The 17,416-nt window shown below is 61.7% G+C and overlaps 1 long non-coding RNA gene across 2 annotated transcripts; it reads right to left on the bottom strand.

Moving 5' to 3' along the window:
• Window positions 1-902: 902 nt before the first annotated feature.
• On the bottom strand, window positions 903-9,352 carry LOC128947989 (uncharacterized). 2 transcript variants are annotated; one of them, XR_008484076.1, is made up of 6 exons: window positions 9,271-9,352; window positions 8,969-9,024; window positions 8,692-8,751; window positions 8,340-8,402; window positions 7,806-7,896; window positions 903-1,115 (listed from the first exon to the last, which is right to left on the bottom strand). It is a non-coding gene; the product is annotated as an uncharacterized LOC128947989 (long non-coding RNA). The 2 variants fall into 2 exon arrangements; XR_008484077.1 differs by lacking the exon at window positions 903-1,115 and adding an exon at window positions 7,325-7,542.
• Window positions 9,353-17,416: the final 8,064 nt, after the last annotated feature.

Here is a 17,416-nt window from a genome sequence, read left to right as displayed (position 1 = left end):
GGTGCAGCTGAGGCTCAGTGGTTTGGGCTGTGGGGGCACCAGTGCAGCTGCACCTGCAAAGAGAAGGAGGCACAGCCAAGGGCCGTGTCCTGTGAGCCCACAGGGGCCAGCAGGGATGGGTGGCAGAGGTGGGTGCCTGTGCTTGGAACCACTTCCAGAGGGGAATCTCCTTCAGCCCAAGCTCTTGGCTTGGCAGGGGTCACTGCTGCTGCTGCTGGGCCAGGATTCACCAACTCATTCCCCTGCCACCCTGCACTCCACAGGACACCCTCCACATGTCCCTGTCCACTTGTCAGAGCAGTGGTTGAAGGTTGGAGAAGCTGGGCCAGTGCAGGGCAGCACCAACCTCCCACACCCCCATGCCCCTGCCCATCTTGTTTGCAGTGATTCAGCACCAGCAGCTTGGCCACACCGGCCACAGCTCCCTGCAAGGAGCCCCGGGATGCCAAGTCCAGCCTCACATCACCAGCCCTGCCCCAGCACACACAGGCAGCAGAGTCACTGCTCAGTGCCACCCCTGAGACACCAGCCATTGCCGTGAGCCACCACGGTGGCTGCCACCACAGTCGTGCGCCCCCCAGGACGCTCTGCCAGCAGCCCAGCAGCTCCCCATGGCTGGTCCCCAGGGATCCCACCCTGAGCATCCCAGACACAGCTCCCACGAGCCAGGACAAGGGCCCGGCCCAGCAGGAGCAGTGGGCACAGCGTGCCTGGCAGCACCAGCAGCCCTGAACCACCCCAAACCAAACAGAGTGGGTGTGCAGGGGACAGGGAGCAAGGCTGGGAACACGGCCTGTGCAATCCCTGCCTGGAGCACAGCACAGCCCCAGCTGCAGGGCAGGAACCTGAGCCACCACACACACCCAAGTACCACCACACAGACATGCCAGCACTGTGCATTTATTGCTTAGTTACTGCTGAATTCCAAATCATTGAAAGCAGAAGCTGTGGGAGGGATTGGACTTTCCATCACCAGCCGTTTGGAGACGAATCCGTGTGCTTGGAAGGAAGGGATCTTGCTTCTGCTCCCTTGCACTGAACAGAGGGAGCTGTTTCTGTTCCAGCATGCCATCAGCTGCTGCTCAGAGGGCAGAGTCAGGCCATTGATGCAGCCCCTGCAAAGACAGAAGGGTGATGTTCCAGGAGCATCGACGCTGCCTGATGAGGGACAAGCATGAAGTAGGGACAGCACATGACTTCTCCTGAGTAGGAGAGGCAGGGGTCTCCATGGATCTCCATGGTGCCAGAGCGTTGGCCTGCAGTGAGCTCTGCTCCCTCAGCACACCCAGCCCCTTTCTGCTCTCCATTTCCACCTGTGGCCAGTGCTGCCAGTGGACACAGCAGTTCTTGCCACAGAGCACTCACCTCCCTGAACAGCCCCAATGCCCTCAGCCCCAACCCCTACCCCAGCAGGTCCTGGCTCTTCCCACTACATTGGGATGGATCCCGTTCCCTCAGTTTGGGCACATTCAGACCAGGAATGTGTTCAAGACCTGCTTTGGCTTCAGAGTAAGCCCAGGCTACAACCCCGTGTTCCACCCAGCACAGCCCAGCCCCCCTGACCTCCCCACTACCCTCCCAGTCAGAGTCGACATCCATTTCTTCTTCTCCTGCAGGGAGGGCAGAGCAGTGTTAGGGTGCTCTCTGTGACCCCCATCTCCCCCTGCCACCTGCACCAGACCCGGCCTCCCCAAAAGCACCCAGGGAGCAGAGCGGGCAGCGAGGGCTGGGGCTGCAGGGACAGGGACAGCCCTGGGCGGCAGGAGAGGAGCAGCGTGCAGGGCTGCGGCAGCGGGGGCAGACACAACTCCAGGCAGAACTCCAGGCAGCGCCCAGAGCTGCCCCTTCCCTCTCAGCAACACCCAAGCCAAGCTGACTGCTGCTCATCTCATGACAAACTCTCACCTCTAATTGCAACGCCAATGGCGAATGCTGCAAGGAATGCAGCAGCAGCAACAACTGGATTGAAGAAGAAGAAGCAAACTGGAAGATGAACAGGACTTGATCACTAAAGCTCCACCCAGCTGGAGCCCAGAGCCCTGTGCTGGGCAGGGCAGGGTCCCAGTGGCAGCAGCAGATCTGCCAGCAACGCCCTCCTTCAACCCTGCAGAAGCCCTGGAGGGGAGAAGGGGCGAACCCCAGGGTCCCTGTGCCCCCCCCCAGCCCCGCCCCCCCCCCAGTCTGTCCCACTGCCGGTCCCATGTCCCCGACCCCATGAGCCACCCAACTTACACATGGTCAGCTAGGCAGGAGCAAGAGCTGCCGTGAGTCTGCTCTAATCCCGGTATCCTTGGGAAGCAAGAACAAGAAATCTTTCCATGGGCAGCAGGTGGGGTCAGAGGGGCTTTGCTGCCCTGCACGATCGCCCCAGCCACCCCTCTCCCACCCAGGACAGCCCGGCCATCCCATAAGAGCAGAGACCCCTCAGTGCCCACCCAGGCTCCAGCCCAGCCCAAGGCTACCTGGGCTGCTCCGCCAGCACACGGACTCAGACCCGCAGGGATACTGAGATATTTATCGAGGGAAAGGAGCTGGTTTTATACCCTTCCGCAAGGCCCACGATTTCCTTGAACGTTTTTTATCACTAAGGGACCATCCACACATTGCCATATCAGCAACATTCTTAACGTTTTCTTATCATCCTTCCATGGGCTTATCTCGTGCTGTTCAGGTTCCGACAGGCTCCTCTCCTTCGGGCGTCCACCAAGTGGCATTTCTTCCCAAGGTCAGGAGAGACCAGTTATTCCATGCTGCCATGGCATTCTGCAGGCACATCCCACAGCCTGGAACTCAATTCCATCTTATCTCTCCCCACTGGTGCAGGAAGATGAGCAGGGCCCCCTGTTATTGCCCCCAAGGTGAGCAGCCCTCCCCGTTATTGCCCCCCCGTACACAGAGAAAGGGGGTGCTGTCCCCAAACATCCACTGTGGGAGCACAGCACCCCACACCACCAGCCTGTCCTGTGGCTGCTGTGCTCTGAGGGTCAAAGGGCTGCAGGAAAGATCCCAAAAGGGAATGTCAGGACAAATAATTTCCGAGAAATTGCTCAATCGCTGAGTTTCACTTTCATTCTCATCAACTGCTGATGTTGTCTCAGCTGGAGCAGGGCTGGGGCTCCCCCATCTCCAGGACATTGGACCTTGGGATTGTCCCTGCAGGGAGCCTGTGGCTTTCCACTGTGGGGAACGGCAAGGAATTCTTCTAAAAATAGATGGTCTGGATTGAAGTTAAGTCAACCGAGACAACATTGTATCTGAAAACTATTTATTGATAACGAAAAAACAAACAAAAAAAGAGAAATTATGCAAATAAAAGTGCTAGAAAAGATAGAGAAGGAGAAAGGAAAATGGAAAAGGAGTGGGGAGAGAGAGAAAGAGAGGAAGCCAGAGAGAAAAAGTGGGAGGGAGCAGCAGCAGATGGCGGTGTGCCATCGATGCCCACAGGACGCAGGGTGTGCTCGCTTCCTGCAGCGACGCGAGGCCGGACACGCGGGGAGTGAGCGGGCGCTGGGGCAGGATGTGCGGGAGCCCGGACAGGGGCACGGGGGGATCGGGCAGCACGGTGGGCCGGGTGGGACAGCAGATCTTTGAGAAGTTCTTGAAAGCCCTCGCTCAGTTTCACTTTCTCCTTAACTCTGTCTCTGCTCGAGCAGGGCTGGGGCTCTCCCGTCCTCACCCTGGGGTGTCCCCTCAGGAGCGCTTTGGCCCCGATGGCCTCGGGCGGGGCTGAGGGGGAAGGACGCGCCGGGCCGGGGCTGCTCAGGCTGTGCCGGGGCTCCTGTGGCTTCACGGAGCCTTTCCCCGGCAGGTTTGGGACCCCTGAAACTCCGCGACTCCAGCGAGCACCCACAGCAGTCTGGAGAGCAGAGCTGAAAAAATACATCTTAACATTCCATAGCCCCGGCCGGCTCCATATGGGCATATGAGGAATTGTGTAGGGTTGGGAGGGAGAGGCGGGCACCGCAAGGCACGGGGCTGTCCCTCTGCCGGCCGTGTCCTCCAGCCCCAGTGAGGTCCTGGAAGGAGCCCGTGGCCATGGTGAAACCCGAGAGCGGGCAGGGGCTCTGGGGAGCACCTTCTCCACGTGCTTGGAGGGCGAGGCAGCGCCGTGGCCAGTCCATGTGTGCTTCGAACCGAGAGCCCTTGGCGGCTGGAGAGTGTTCAGGACGGTGTTTTGGGGGAATTTGGCTGCCCTTTGAGGCTGCAGAGATGCACCCACTCCAGCCCCGGGGCTCTCCGGCCCTGCAGTGCAGTGCCAGGCTGCCCTGAGGATTTGCTGCAGCAGTGCCGAGTCCCGGGGACTGCCAGCACTGCCGGGCTGCAGTGGGAGCGGCCCCTGGCTGTGCAGGGGGACAGGGAGCAAGGCTGGAAACACGGCCTGTGCAATCCCTGCCTGGAGCACAGCACAGCCCCAGCTGCAGGGCACGAACCTGAGCCACCACGCACACCAAGCAACACCACACACACACATCCACACCAGCAATGCACTTTGATTAAAGGTTTCAAAAGCATTTATTGCTCAAGGCAATCCAAAACTTTTGAAGGGGCAGCTGGGGGTCTTTGGGGGATTTCCAGTCCCAGCAGTGGGAATACATGAATCAAGCCAGTTGGAAGGAAGGAAATCACCTTCTGTTTACTGGCAGTGGGAACCTGGAGCTCTTCCCATGGACAGCATGATGTCTGCTTGCAGGGCAGTCAGTCCTCATGTTTCCCCTCTATAAAGACAGGAGTGTCAGGTCCCAGAAGCATCGAGGCTGCCTGCTGATGGACAAGCAGGAGCCAGGGACAGCCAACAATGTCTCTCCAGCAAGAGTCTCCCCAGTCTGTGCCAGAGCATTGGCCTGCAGTCAGCTCTGCTCCCTGAGCACATCCAGCCCCTTTCTGCTCCCCATTTCTGTCCCTGGCCAGTGCTGCCAGTGGACACAGCAGTTCTTGCCACAGAGCACTCACTTCCCTGCACAGCCCCAATGCCTTCAGCCCCAGCCCCGACCCCATCAGGTCCTGGGTCTTCCCACCACATTGGAATGGATCCTTTTCCCACACTTTGGGCACATTCAGACCAGTGAGGGCTTCAAGGGCTGCTTTGGCTTCAGAGTAAGCCCAGGCTACAACCCCGTGTTCCACCCAGCACAGCTCAGCCCCCCTGCCCTCCTCACTCACCAGCTTGAAAAAAGAAGGAAAAAGATCCCTTGTTCGTTTTGATGGTTATCTTGTCTTTCTTTATCGCTGTTCCAGGGAGGACAGAGCAGCGTTAGGGTGCTCTCTGTGAGCCCCATCTCCCCCTGCCACCTGCACCACACCCGGCCTCCCCAAAAGCACCCAGGGAGCAGAGCGGGCAGCGAGGGCTGGGGCTGCAGGGACGGGGACAGCCCTGGGCGGCAGGAGAGGAGCAGCGTGCAGGGCTGCGGCAGCGGGGGCAGACACAACTCCATTCCAGGCACTGCCCAGAGCTGCCCCTTCCCTCAGCAGCACCATAAGAGAACCCAAACGCTCCTTATCCCGTGCCAGACTCTCACCTATAAATGTAATTCCTGCAACGACTACAACTAATCCAACGACCTTTACAATTGCAAGGATGACTGGAACAGGAACTAAGGAGGAAAATGGCAGATGAGCAGCAATGTGGGCAGTAAAGCCCCTCCCGGCTGGAGCCCCGTGCCCTGAGCCCGGCAGGGTCCCAGAGGCAGCAGCAGCTCTGCCAGCGCCGCCCTCCTTCAGCCCGCCGGGAGGAGAGGGGAGAAGGGGCGAACCGCAGGGTCCCTGTGCCCCTGTCTGGGGCTGTCCCACTGCAGGTTCCGCGCCCCCCACCCCATGAGCCTCCCAACTTACGCATGATGGGCTGGACAGGAGGGAGAGCTGCGATGGGTCTCCTCTAATCCAGGTACTTTGGGAAGCGAGAACAAGATTTCTCTGCATAGGGAGCAAGCGGGATCAGAGGGGCTTTGCTGCCCGCCATGATCGCCCCCAATCACCCATCTCCCACCCAGGAGACCCCAACCCCCTCCCCTTAAAAGCAGAGATCCCCCAGTCCCGCCCAGGCTCCTGCCCGGCCGGGTTTTGTGGCCGCTCCGCCGGCACAGCGAGGGGAGCAGCCCCCGGTACTGTCCCCCCATTACACAAAGGCTGCTGTCCCCCAACACTCACCGCGGGACCGCGGCACCTCACGCCACCAACCTGGCCTGTGTGTACTTTGCTCTGAGGGACAAAGGCCTGCAGGAAAGTTCGAGCCAGGGTGTGTCTGGTCAAACAATTTCCGAGAAATTCTGAAGCCGGTCACTCGTTTTCGCTTTCTAGTTAACTCTTGATGTTTCTGTCTCTGCTCGAGCAGGGCCGGGGCTCTCCCGTCCTCACTCTGGGGTGTCCCCTCAGGGAGCCCTTTGGCCCCGATGGCCGCGGACGGGAGATGATGGGGAAGGACGCGCCGGGCCGGGGCTGCTCAGGCTGTGCCCGGGCTCCTGTGGCTTCACGGAGCCTTTCCCCAGCAGGTTTGGGACCGATGAAACTCCGCGGCTCTGAGGAGCACCTACAGCAGTCTGGAGAGCAGAGCTGGAGCCGCTCTGCCTCCTCCTCCCCACAGGGCAGCCTCAAAAACCGGCTGAAACCCCTCTCTGCACCCCCTTGTTTGCTGCTGCTGCTGAGCTGGGTCAGGATGCACCAGCTCATTCCCCTGTCCCCTGCATCCCGCAGGACCCCCAAAATCAACATTCCCCTGTCCATTTAACAGAGCAGTGCTCAAGGTTGGTGAACCGGGACCAGTGTAGGAAGGCACCTACCTACCACACCCCCATGCCCCTGCCCATCTTGTTTGCAGTGATTCAGCACCAGCAGCTTGGCCACACCGGCCACAGCTCCCTGCAAGGAGACCCCGGGGTGCCAAGTCCAGCCTCACATCACCAGCCCTGCCCCAGCACACACAGGCAGCAGAGTCACTGCTCAGTGCCACCCCTGAGACACCAGCCATTGCCGTGAGCCACCACGGTGGCTGCCACCACAGCCGTGCTCCCCCCAGGACGCTCTGCCAGCAGCCCAGCAGCTCCCCCATGGCTGCTCCCCAGGGATCCCACCCTGAGCATCCCAGACACAGCTCCCACGAGCCAGGACAAGGGCCCAGCCCAGCAGGAGACGTGGGCACAGCGTGTCTGGCAGCACCAGCAGCCCTGAACCACCCCAAATCCAACAGAGTGGGTGTGCAGGGGACAGGGAGCAAGGCTGGGAACACGGCCTGTGCAATCCCTGCCTGGAGCACAGCACAGCCCCAGCTGTGGGGCAGCAACCTGAGCCACCACACACACCCAAGTACCACAACACAGACATGCCAGCACTGTGCATTTATTGCTTAGTTACTGCTGAATTCCAAATCATTGAAAGCAGAAGCTGTGGGAGGGATTGGACTTTCCAACACCAGCCGTTTGGAGACGAATCCGTGTGCTTGGAAGGAAGGGATCTTGCTTCTGCTCCCTTGCACTGAGCACAGGGAGTTGTTTCTGTTCCAGCATGCCATCAGCTGCTGCTCAGAGGGCAGTCAGGCCATTGATGCAGCCCCTGCAAAGACAGAAGGGTGATGTTCCAGGAGCATCGACGCTGCCTGCTCAGGGACAAGCATGAGGCAGGAACCTGAGCCACGAGGCACACCAGCACCACCACACACACCCACACCAGAAAAGCACTTTTATTAAAGTATTCAAAAGCATTTATTGCTCAAGGCCATCCAAATCTGTTAAAGGGCCAGCTGCTGATCACTGATGGCATTCTAGCCCATGCTGTGGGAAGACATGAAGCATGCTGCTTGGAAGGAAGGAAATCACCTTCTGTTCACTGCCCATGGGGATCAGGCTTTCTTCTTCTGGTCAGCAAGGCATTGGCTGCAGCATGAGGGACTGGCCTTTTGTTTCCCCCCTACAAAGACAGGAGTAACAGGTCCCAGAAGCATCGAGGCTGCCTGCTGATGGACAAGCAGGAGCCAGGGACAGCCAACAATGTCTCTCCAGCAAGTCTCCCCAGTCTGTTCCAGAGCGTTGGCCTGCAGTCAGCTCTGCTCCCTGAGCACACCCAGCCTCTTTCAACTCTCCATTTCCACCTGTGGCCAGTGCTGCCAGTGGACACAGCAGTTCTTGCCACAGAGCACTCACCTCCCTGCACAGCCCCAATGCCCTCAGCCCTGGTCCCTACCCCATCGGGTCCTGGCTCTTCCCACCACATTGGGACGGATCCCTTTCCCACACTTTGGGCACATTCAGACCAGTGAGGGCTTCAAGGGCTGCTATGGATTCAGAGTAAGCCCAGGGTCCAACCCCGTGTTCCACCCAGCACAGCCCAGCCCCCCTGCCCTCCCCACTCACCAGGATCACCACGTGCACCCCCGGCATTCACAGAGGTCTCCATGGGCTGATTCATTGCGACAGCTGCAGGGAGGGCAGAGCAGCGTTAGGGTGCTCTCTGTGACCCCCATCTCCCCCTGCCACCTGCACCAGACCCAGCCTCCCCAAAAGCACCCGGGGAGCAGAGCGGGCAGCGAGGGCTGGGGCTGCAGGGACGGGGACAGCCCTGGGCGGCAGGAGAGGAGCAGCGTGCAGGGCTGCGGCAGCGGGGGCAGACACAACTCCATTCCAGGCACTGCCCAGAGCTGCCCCTTCCCTCTCAGCAGCACAACAAGCGAATCCGAGCGCTGCTCATCCCGTGTCAAATTCTCACCCAAAATTGCAGCGCCTATGACCAGTACCGCCAGGTAAGCCACGGCAACTGGAAGAAAGCCTAAAAAAGAAAATGACAGATGGGCGGGAGTGTGTGGGCACTAAAGCTCCTCCCAGCTGGAGCCCCGTGCCCTGAGCCCGGCAGGGTCCCAGAGGCAGCAGCAGCTCTGCCAGCACCGCCCTCCTTCAGCCCTCCGGGAGGAGAGGGGAGCAGGGGCGAACCCCAGGGTCTCTGTGCCCCCTCGATCTGCCCCCCACCCCCGAGCCACGCAACTTACTCATGGGCAGCTGGACAGGAGCGAGATCTGCGATGAATCTGCTCTAATCCCGCTCCCTTGGGAAGCAAGAAGATTTTTTTGCGTGGCCGGGAGCTGCGACCAGCGGGGCTTTGCTGCCCTCCACGATCGCCCCCAGCCGCCCCTCTCCCACCCAGGAGACCCCGGCCCCCTCCCCTCACAAGAAGAGACCCCTCCCGTCCCCAGCCCCGGCTCCTGCCCGGCCGCTCCGCCGGCACAGCGAGGGGAGCAGCCCCCGGTTCTGTCCCCCCATTACAGAAAGGCTGCTGTCCCCACACACCCACCGCGACACTCCACGACACCAAAGTCCTGTTTACGCTCTGAGGGTCCAATGGCGTTGGGAAAAGCTCCCGCCAGGCACGGCAGCTGTGCGTCAGCTGCTTTCCGGGAAATTCGGAAGCCGATCGCTCCGTTTCACTTTCTCCAAACTCTAGATGGTGCTGTCTCTGCTAGAGCAGGGCTGGGACCCTCGGGGTCGCACCCTCAGGGATCCCTTTGGCCCCCAAGGCCTCGGGCGGGGGCTGAGGGGGAAGGACGCGCCGGGCCGGGGCTGCTCAGGCTGTGCCGGGGCTCCTGTGGCTTCACGGAGCCTTTCCCCGGCAGGTTTGGGACCGATGAAACTCCGCGGCTCCGAGGAGCACCTACAGCAGTCTGGAGAGCAGAGCTGGAGCCGCTCTGCCTCCTCCTCCCCACAGGGCAGCCTCAAAAACCGGCTGAAACCCCTCTCTGCCCCCCCGTTTGTCCCGCTCCCTGCAGCCGCTCCTCAGCCCGATCCCGCTCGGGGCAGCACGGATGTAGCGCTCAGGGCCAGCGGGTGCTGTGGCTCATGCGCCGCTGCAGCTGGTTGAAGGGGACCAAATCCAGTTGCAAGTTGATCTGGTTCCTTTTTACCAGCCCCAGGGGACGCATCGTCTCTCCGGAGGCTCCGTCTGGTCGCTGCTGGTGATGAGGGGGCTCCCGGCGTGGGGGTCCCAGCCCAAAAATACATACTTCTTAACATTCCATAGCACCGGCCGGCTCCATATGGGCATATGAAGAAGTATGTAGGGTTGGGAGGGAGGGGCGGGCGCCGCGGGGCTGGGGGCGCGGGGCACGGGGCTGCCCCTCTGCCGGCCGTGTCCCCCAGCCCCAGTGAGGTCCTGGAAGGAGCCCGTGGCCATGGTGAAACCCGAGAGCGGGCAGGGGCTCTGGGGGCACCTCCTGCCCACCCCCAGTCCCATCCTCAGCCTCTCCCCGGTGCAGCCCAGGTGCAGGCACTGCCCAGATGGCCCTTGTGCCCACAGCCACCAAACTGCTCCTCGTGTTTGGAGCCATTGCCAACCCATGTGTGCCTCGGACCCAGAGCCCCTGGGCAGCTGCAGAGTGTTCAGGCTGCTGTTTTGTGGGTGGCTGCGCTTTGAGGCTGATGGGATACTCCAGGGTGCAGCTGAGGCTCAGTGGTTTGGGCTGTGGGGGCACCAGTGCAGCTGCAACTGCAAGGAGAAGGAGGCACAGCCAAGGGCCGTGTCCTGTGAGCGCACAGGGGCCAGCAGGGATGGGTGGCAGAGGTGGGTGCCTGTGCCTGCAGCCATTTCCACAGGGGAATCCTCCTTGGCCCTGGCTCTTGGCTTGGCAGGGGTTCCCCTGGTGCTGCTGCTGCTGTGCTGGGTCAGGATGCACCAACTCATTCCCCTGCATCCCCCACGACCCCCAAACTCCACATCCCCATATCTGTCCATGTGCCAGGGCAGTGTTTCAGCTGGTGCACATAAAGTCAGTGTAGGTGGGCACGCACATCCCACATCCCCATGCCCCTGCCCATTTTGTTTGCAGAGCCAGGAGAAGGACACAGGACTCTGGGCCCCTCCCCACCCAGCAGCTCTGGACTGTGAGTGCTGGAGGTGCCTCTGCCCATGGGAGGAGGGATCCAGCTGAGAACTCAGAGTCCTGACAGTCTGAGGGGGCTGTGGGGGCATCCCATGCCCAGCACAGCTTGGCCATGGCAGGGTGACAGAGAGGGTGCACGCTGACTTTAGTTTCCTTCCCAGCCCTAAACCTGCGGTTGGAATGGGACAATGGCAGGTACAGGGAGCGTTCCTGGGTTCCCAGGGCTGCCCCCTCTCAGTACAGGGGGTGAGGGGTGCGTGGGGGTCTGGCTGTGGGCAGGAGGGGCTGGCTGGACACAGCGTGGCTGTGACTCAGCACCGGGAGCCCTGGCCACACACACCTCAGCTCCCTGCAAGGAGCCCCCGGGTGCCAAGTGCAGCCTCACGTCACCAGCCCAGCTCACAGCACACACAGGCAGCAGTCGCTGCTCAGGGCACCCCAAGACACCAATCACTGCTGTGGGGCACAGCGTGACACAGCCAGGACGCTCTGCCAGCAGCCCAGCAGCTCCCCCATGGCTGCTCCCCAGGGATCCCACCCTGGGCATCCCAGACACGGCTCCCACGAGCCAGGACAAGGGCCCAGCCCAGCAGGAGCAGTGGGCACAGCGTGCCTGGCAGCACCAGCAGCCCTGAACCACCCCAAACCAAACAGAGTGGGTGTCCTGAGCCCGAGGCTGCAGAGATGCATCCACTGCACCCCCGGGGCTCTGCCGGCCCTGCAGTGCAGTGCCAGGCTGCCCTGAGGATTTGCTGCAGCAGCGCCGGGGTCCCAGGGACTGCCGGCACTGCCAGGCTGCAGTGGGAGTCAAAAGCTCAGGGCTGAGCCCACCCTGAAACCACAGAGCCAGGGCTCTCACATGGCGGCCGAGTTCATCTCCAGTCACCTCGGCTGACCTTGGGCAGGCTCCCAGTGCTGGGAATCAGAGACACCCCAGCCCGAGTGGCCCACACAGCCCCAGCCCGTGGCACTGCTCCCACAGCCCTCGGCCGGGTTCTCCCAGTGACCTTGGAGGCTGCACCAGCTCCAGGGGATCCTCACTGCCTCCAGAGCACCTCGCTGTGTCCCCTGCTCCAGCCCGGGCCGCCCTGCCTGCTCCCACCACCCCTCCTTGCCCCTGCCCTGTTCCTCAGACCGGTTCTACCTCACTGCCCTCTCCGTGCCCGGACATTTCTTGTCATACCCACCAACCCCTCTGCAGTCCCGGGCGTGCCCCCCACCCCCGAAGGCCTCCCCGAGCCCTCCCCAGCCCCAGCGCTGCTGTAAACCCCGAGCCGAAACCCACCAGGGAGCTGTGGCCTGGGGCAGCCCCTCTTCCAGGAATCCTCCATGCCCGCACACCGGCTGTGGATCCCCGGCCAGGGCAGCCCCCCGTGCTCTCTGCGTGCCCCGAGAGCAGCTCCGTGCCCGGCCAGGGTGGTTTGCGGGCACCAGGCGGCTTTGCAGGGGCTGCCCGGGCCGACCGTGGTGGCACCCACGCGTCCGCAGGCACCCAACAACCCCGGCTTGGCTATAAAAGGAAGAGTCTTTTTTCTCCCCCGGCTCCGCCAGCGCCGCGTCCCTGGCCGAGCTCTGCAGCCGCTGCCCCGCAGGGCCCTTTCCAAGTTTTCCCATCCAGCGCTGCCCCCCCAGCCGGCTTTCCCCGGCTCATCCATCCCCACTGCAGCAGCTGCTGGCTGACTTATAAAATACCAAGAGGCCCAGCAAGCGGGAGGGTGCAGGGGTAGCGCTGGCACGGGGTGCCCGGGGGATCACCCCGGCTCCGTCCTGCCGTCCCTTGGCCCGGCATTGCCCGTGTCGGGGCGGTGGGCGCACGACCCCGGTGCACCGGCCGTGGTGGTCCGCGCTTCCCTCCGTGCCGGTCCAAAACGCGATGCCGAGGTGCCCAGAAGTTGGGTTTCCCACCCTGTCCCGCAGGCTTGGGATGTCCCCACTTTGTGTCTCGGCTCCCTGGGGAGGGGGCGACCCACCCCGCTGCAGGGGGACCCCCGCAAGCAGCCGGGCCGCAGAGCCCCAGCATTCACCCCCAAGACCCCTCCGCAGCCGGGACCTGCCGGGGGGACCCCATTGTCCCCCCAGCCACCCCCGCTCCTCCGCCCGCACCGGGCTGGCCCCAAGCAGGGTGGGGGGGCTGCGGTGTCCCCCTCCCCAGGGCGTCCCCTCCCCGCCCACGCCGCCGGCGCCCGCAGCCGGAGCATCCCCGGCCCCGGCGGGCTCAGCACCGGCCGGGCTCGCTGAAGGTTAAACCTTGGCGGCGGGGAAAGCCCCGCTACCCCCCGCAGACCCCGCAGCTCCCGCCCGCAAGGCCACTCACGGTGCTGGAGGTGACAGCGGCCGCAGCAGGCTGGGCTGGCGGCAGCGAGCTGCGGTGACACCCGGCACGGGCACGCTGCTTCCCTGCTCGCCTTGACTTTGCCACAGGACTCCTCCGGCTCGTCCGCAGGAGCTTGCAGCATCCTCCAGTTCAGCGGGAGAAGTTCCTCGCCAGGAGGGAGGGAGGAGGGAGGGATTTAAGGCAGACCCTGCCGGGGATGCAACATCTACGGGTGCAGCTGAAGACCCCTGGCTCGCTGGGCACCCCAAAGCTCCCTCCTCGCTCTCCCCATGCTGCTGTCGGTGTCCCGGCACACGTGCCCGATTCTGGGTGATCTCTGCTGAGAAACCCTCTCCCTCCCGGACACAGACAGCCAGGGCTGCCACCAGCACGCAGACAGCGACCCAGCTCTGCCACCTGCCCCACGTCCCCCGGGTGCCCGCGGGGGTCCCAAGCCTTGTCGTGGGGGAGCCGGCACCCAGCACCGGGCCCAGCAGCAGCCCAGGGCAGCTCGAGGGCAAAACGGAGCTGGTGGAGAGCACAGAAGGGTAAAACCCGGCACCACCTCAGCCACACGAGATTCCCCGTGCGGATGGGCATCCCTGGGTGTCCCCAGGCCACCCACCTGGGGTGTCCCCAACCACGGGGCGTTGTTCCAGCATCCCCAGCTGCCAAGTCCGGGGGTACAGGGCTGCTCTGCCCACCCGGAGCCCCACCTGTCCTACCTGCAGAGAGCCGGCAGGGCAAGGGGCAGGACGCTGGGAGACACCTTAGCGTGGCTCCCAAAGGGAAAAGCCGGGGCCAGCAGCGTGGCATCCCTCCCGCGGCTGTCCCGGCGGCTCCCTGCCTGCCGCGACACCCTCCCCATGCCGGGTGCGCTCTGTTTGCCTGCTATTTTTGGCAGCCTCCTAAGAGCTCCTCTCAGGCTATTAATAATGAGAGTGAGAAATTCGTTTGGCCTCTCCTATATAAGGAAAGGTAGAGGCTTAGAGGCAGCTAAATATACTGGCGCGTGCGGGAGCGAGCGGGGAGCCCTTGGCACCGCGTGTGGAAAAGAGATTGTTTGAACAATGGAAACACGGACTCACTCGGAGCACGGGGCCCCGCCTGGACCGACGGGCGGACGGAGGGATGGACGGAGGGTGACGGTGCCCGCGGGGCTCCACCGCAGCAGCCGCCGATGCCCCTCGGGGCTCTGCCTCAGCAGGAGGAGCAGCGGGAGAGGGGAGGCAGGAGCGGGGATGCTCTGCAACTCCTGCTCCGAGCCAGCCACGCGCGCCCCAAAACGCCTGTGACAGCCCCCGGGGAGTGATGCTGAGTCAGGAGGGACGTGAGGGGTGCTGGTGGTGGGACCAGGTGTGCTGTGATGGGACCACACGGCCGGCACAGGGTCGGTCCTGCAGCTGAGCCCCCGCAAATCCCGGCCTCTGTCAGGGCCGTGACCGACGCTCCTGCCCGGCTCTGGAACAGCCCCTGGGCTATTTTCCCAGCCCGTGGTGGAGGTGACACACTGTGGCGTCTCTGGCATCTCCGCAGGTGCCACAATGTGTCCCACCAGCACCCTGCAGTGTGCCCGCACCCTCGGCACAGGGATGATTTACGGAGAAATCATTACTGTGTCCCCCCCGTGGCTACGGGAGACCCGGGCGAGGTGCGGGAGCTGCCGTCAGGGAGAGCCCGGCTGAAGAAGGAAAGCAGCAGCAATCCAGGGAATCCTAATGACAGGAAGGCGCTGGGGAGCAGCGCCAAATCCACACGGTCGGAGCAAGGACAGCACATGCAGCAGGATGAGCACAAAGAGAGGAAAAACCGGGTTCCTCTGGCTCCGGAAAGAGCTTTCTGGGTTTTTTAACTCTTTGTAGCCACAGTGCTGCTTAGGGAGGCACAAGTGGTGAAGCTGCGGATGCAGCCCCGACCTCCCCAGCTCTGTCACTGGCCTTGGCCTCGGTGCCTGCGGCCAAATCCCGGCACCCGAGGGACTGCGGGGCTTCCCCGGCTGCTGAGCCACCCAAACACCGGGACAGCCGTGGTGAGAGAGCCCTCACCGCTGCCTTGGCCACAGCTGCCTCAGTTTCTCGAGCTGTGAAATTCCAGCAATAAAATGCATTTCACAGATTGAGGATGCTCTGAGGCTCCAGCCCAGGCGCTGATCCCCTCATGGGGATGTGACACAGACCAAAATCTGCTGGAGGCTGGAGCAGCTCTTTGCCCTCAGGGCAGTGAGAAGCCCCAATCTCTTGTTCTGGCTGCTGTAAGTTCTCCCCACCTGCCAAGCAGAACCAAGCTGGGGAGCTCAGCAGATCCGGATTCCTCTGTCCTTAGGTGACCTTGAGGGAAGTGAACTCAGAGGCTCCAGCCCACCCCATGGACCACGTGAACTGTGCATGGACAGAAGGACAACTTTGAAGGTGAATCTCCAAAAAATCTGTGTCCGAGTGCCATCAGTCCCTACCGACTGCCATGTGCTAAAGTGTGCTCCCTACACAGCCAGCCCCAGCAAGAGCTGGGTGGCCACAGTCACCTCCTTCAAGGACTCCACTAACTAATAAATGTTCCTCTGCTGCATGAGGAGGTGCTGCCATCCAGGTGTGGGGCAGCTGCTGCTTTGCTTTCCTGTGAAATGAAGCCTTAGGTGAGAACTGTCCCACAGCTGAAACTGGATAACAAAGCAAAACATCTTCCCATTTACAAGAAACACCTTCCCATTTGCAAGAAACATCTTCCCATTTTCAAGAAGCATTTTGTTTTTTAAAAAAAAGACTTTTAGTCTTGACCCAAGTAACACTGGAATCACCGAACATCATTAACCAAAGTGCACACAGGTTGGGCACCCCCAGCTATGCAGCAGGATGTGGAAAAGATTTAAGAGCAAACTATTTAAAAACTATAGAATGTGCCTCAAATATCTTCACTAGTGCTTGAATATGTTAAAGGAAATAAAACTGAGTGAAGGTGCTGGTTCATCTGACAGATGTCTCAGCCTTCAACTTCCACACGTGGGCAACTTGTAGCCAGTGTCTAATTGTGAAATCACAGAGCATAGCAATGCAGAAACCTTCCTGAGCAAGGGCACGCTCACAGCGCTCGGGTAACAAACCAGCAGCAAAATCAGTGGCACTGGGAGAGCAGGAGAGCAGGGAAAGGGATCCCAAAAGCCCAGGGAGGCTCTGGGCACACACCTGGGGAGGGCTGTGCTCCTGGGGCACTGCAGCACACAGCCCACCCTGCTCCTGCCTCGGGCCTGTTCCCACCTTCAGCGTGGAGAGTCTCCTCACCTCTGTCAGCCCCACACGTCCTTGTGCCCCCCAAAGCTGGGGTGCAGAGCCTGTCCCCATTCCCGAAGGTTTGGCGGTGCTGAGGGTTAACACGTGGAGGGGGAAGAGGCTGCACAGCCAGGGAATACTAATGGAGCCAGGAATCTGATGTGAGCTGTGCTGTGCTGTCACAAAGCTGCACCCAGAGACGGCAAGTGACTTGGAGCTGCTGGGCATGGAGGGAAGGCCAAAACCTCCTCCAAAGCCCAAACTTGGGTTGGGGTGCAGCCCCTCAGTAAAACACCCCCCCCGAAGGGCTCTGACCCCACAGTGAAACACAGGGGTGAAGGGAACAACCACAACTGAACAAAGGTGCTGGAGGTAACAGGGATTGTAATTCCCTCTCCTGTAACAAGCAGCCAGGTTCACTGAAAGCCCACCCTGGGTCTGTTGAGAAGGGCACTGTTCACCCCTGCAGTGCCTGAACCCCCACCTGCTGCTGGGGGCCCTCCCTGGCATGGGCAGGACAGAGGGGCTCAAAAAGCACAATCCCCAATGACCAGAACTCAGCAGAGCCCAGCAGCTCCCCTCTCCCAGCACAAAGTGCTCCCAGCTGCAGCCTCAGGGCACACCTGGTCAATCCCTGCAGCTCCAAAGCCTCCTGTTCCCACAGTTTGCTCACTTACACCCAAATGAAGGCACACACAGAGAGCGGTGTCACCCAAGAGTTAAGTGTGGGGCCATGGGACAGCCTGAGGAGCCTCCCAGGGTCAGCCCTCCCTGTGTGTGGTCCTGGGTGGGTTTGGAGGGTGCAGGAGCCTCCAGGGAGGGGAAGCCTGAGCCAAGCCCCAGCTGTGTGCCAGACAGCCCAGGCACAGGGTGGCCCCTGTGACGCCAGCAAATGCCACAGCCTCACCACTGGGAGAGCTGCAGGCTCCAGAGCTGGCCTGAGCAACAGCTGATTGCCCAAAAAATAAACTCAGCAGCAGCCACGAC

Source organism: Melozone crissalis, unplaced genomic scaffold (assembly GCF_028551555.1).
Source record: "Melozone crissalis strain CALT ecotype California unplaced genomic scaffold, PUWL_Pcris_2 ptg000111l_1, whole genome shotgun sequence".
Taxonomy (NCBI): domain Eukaryota; kingdom Metazoa; phylum Chordata; class Aves; order Passeriformes; family Passerellidae; genus Melozone; species Melozone crissalis.
The sequence above is the reverse complement of the archived record's forward strand: the minus strand, read 5'-3'. Positions and strand labels throughout refer to the sequence as shown.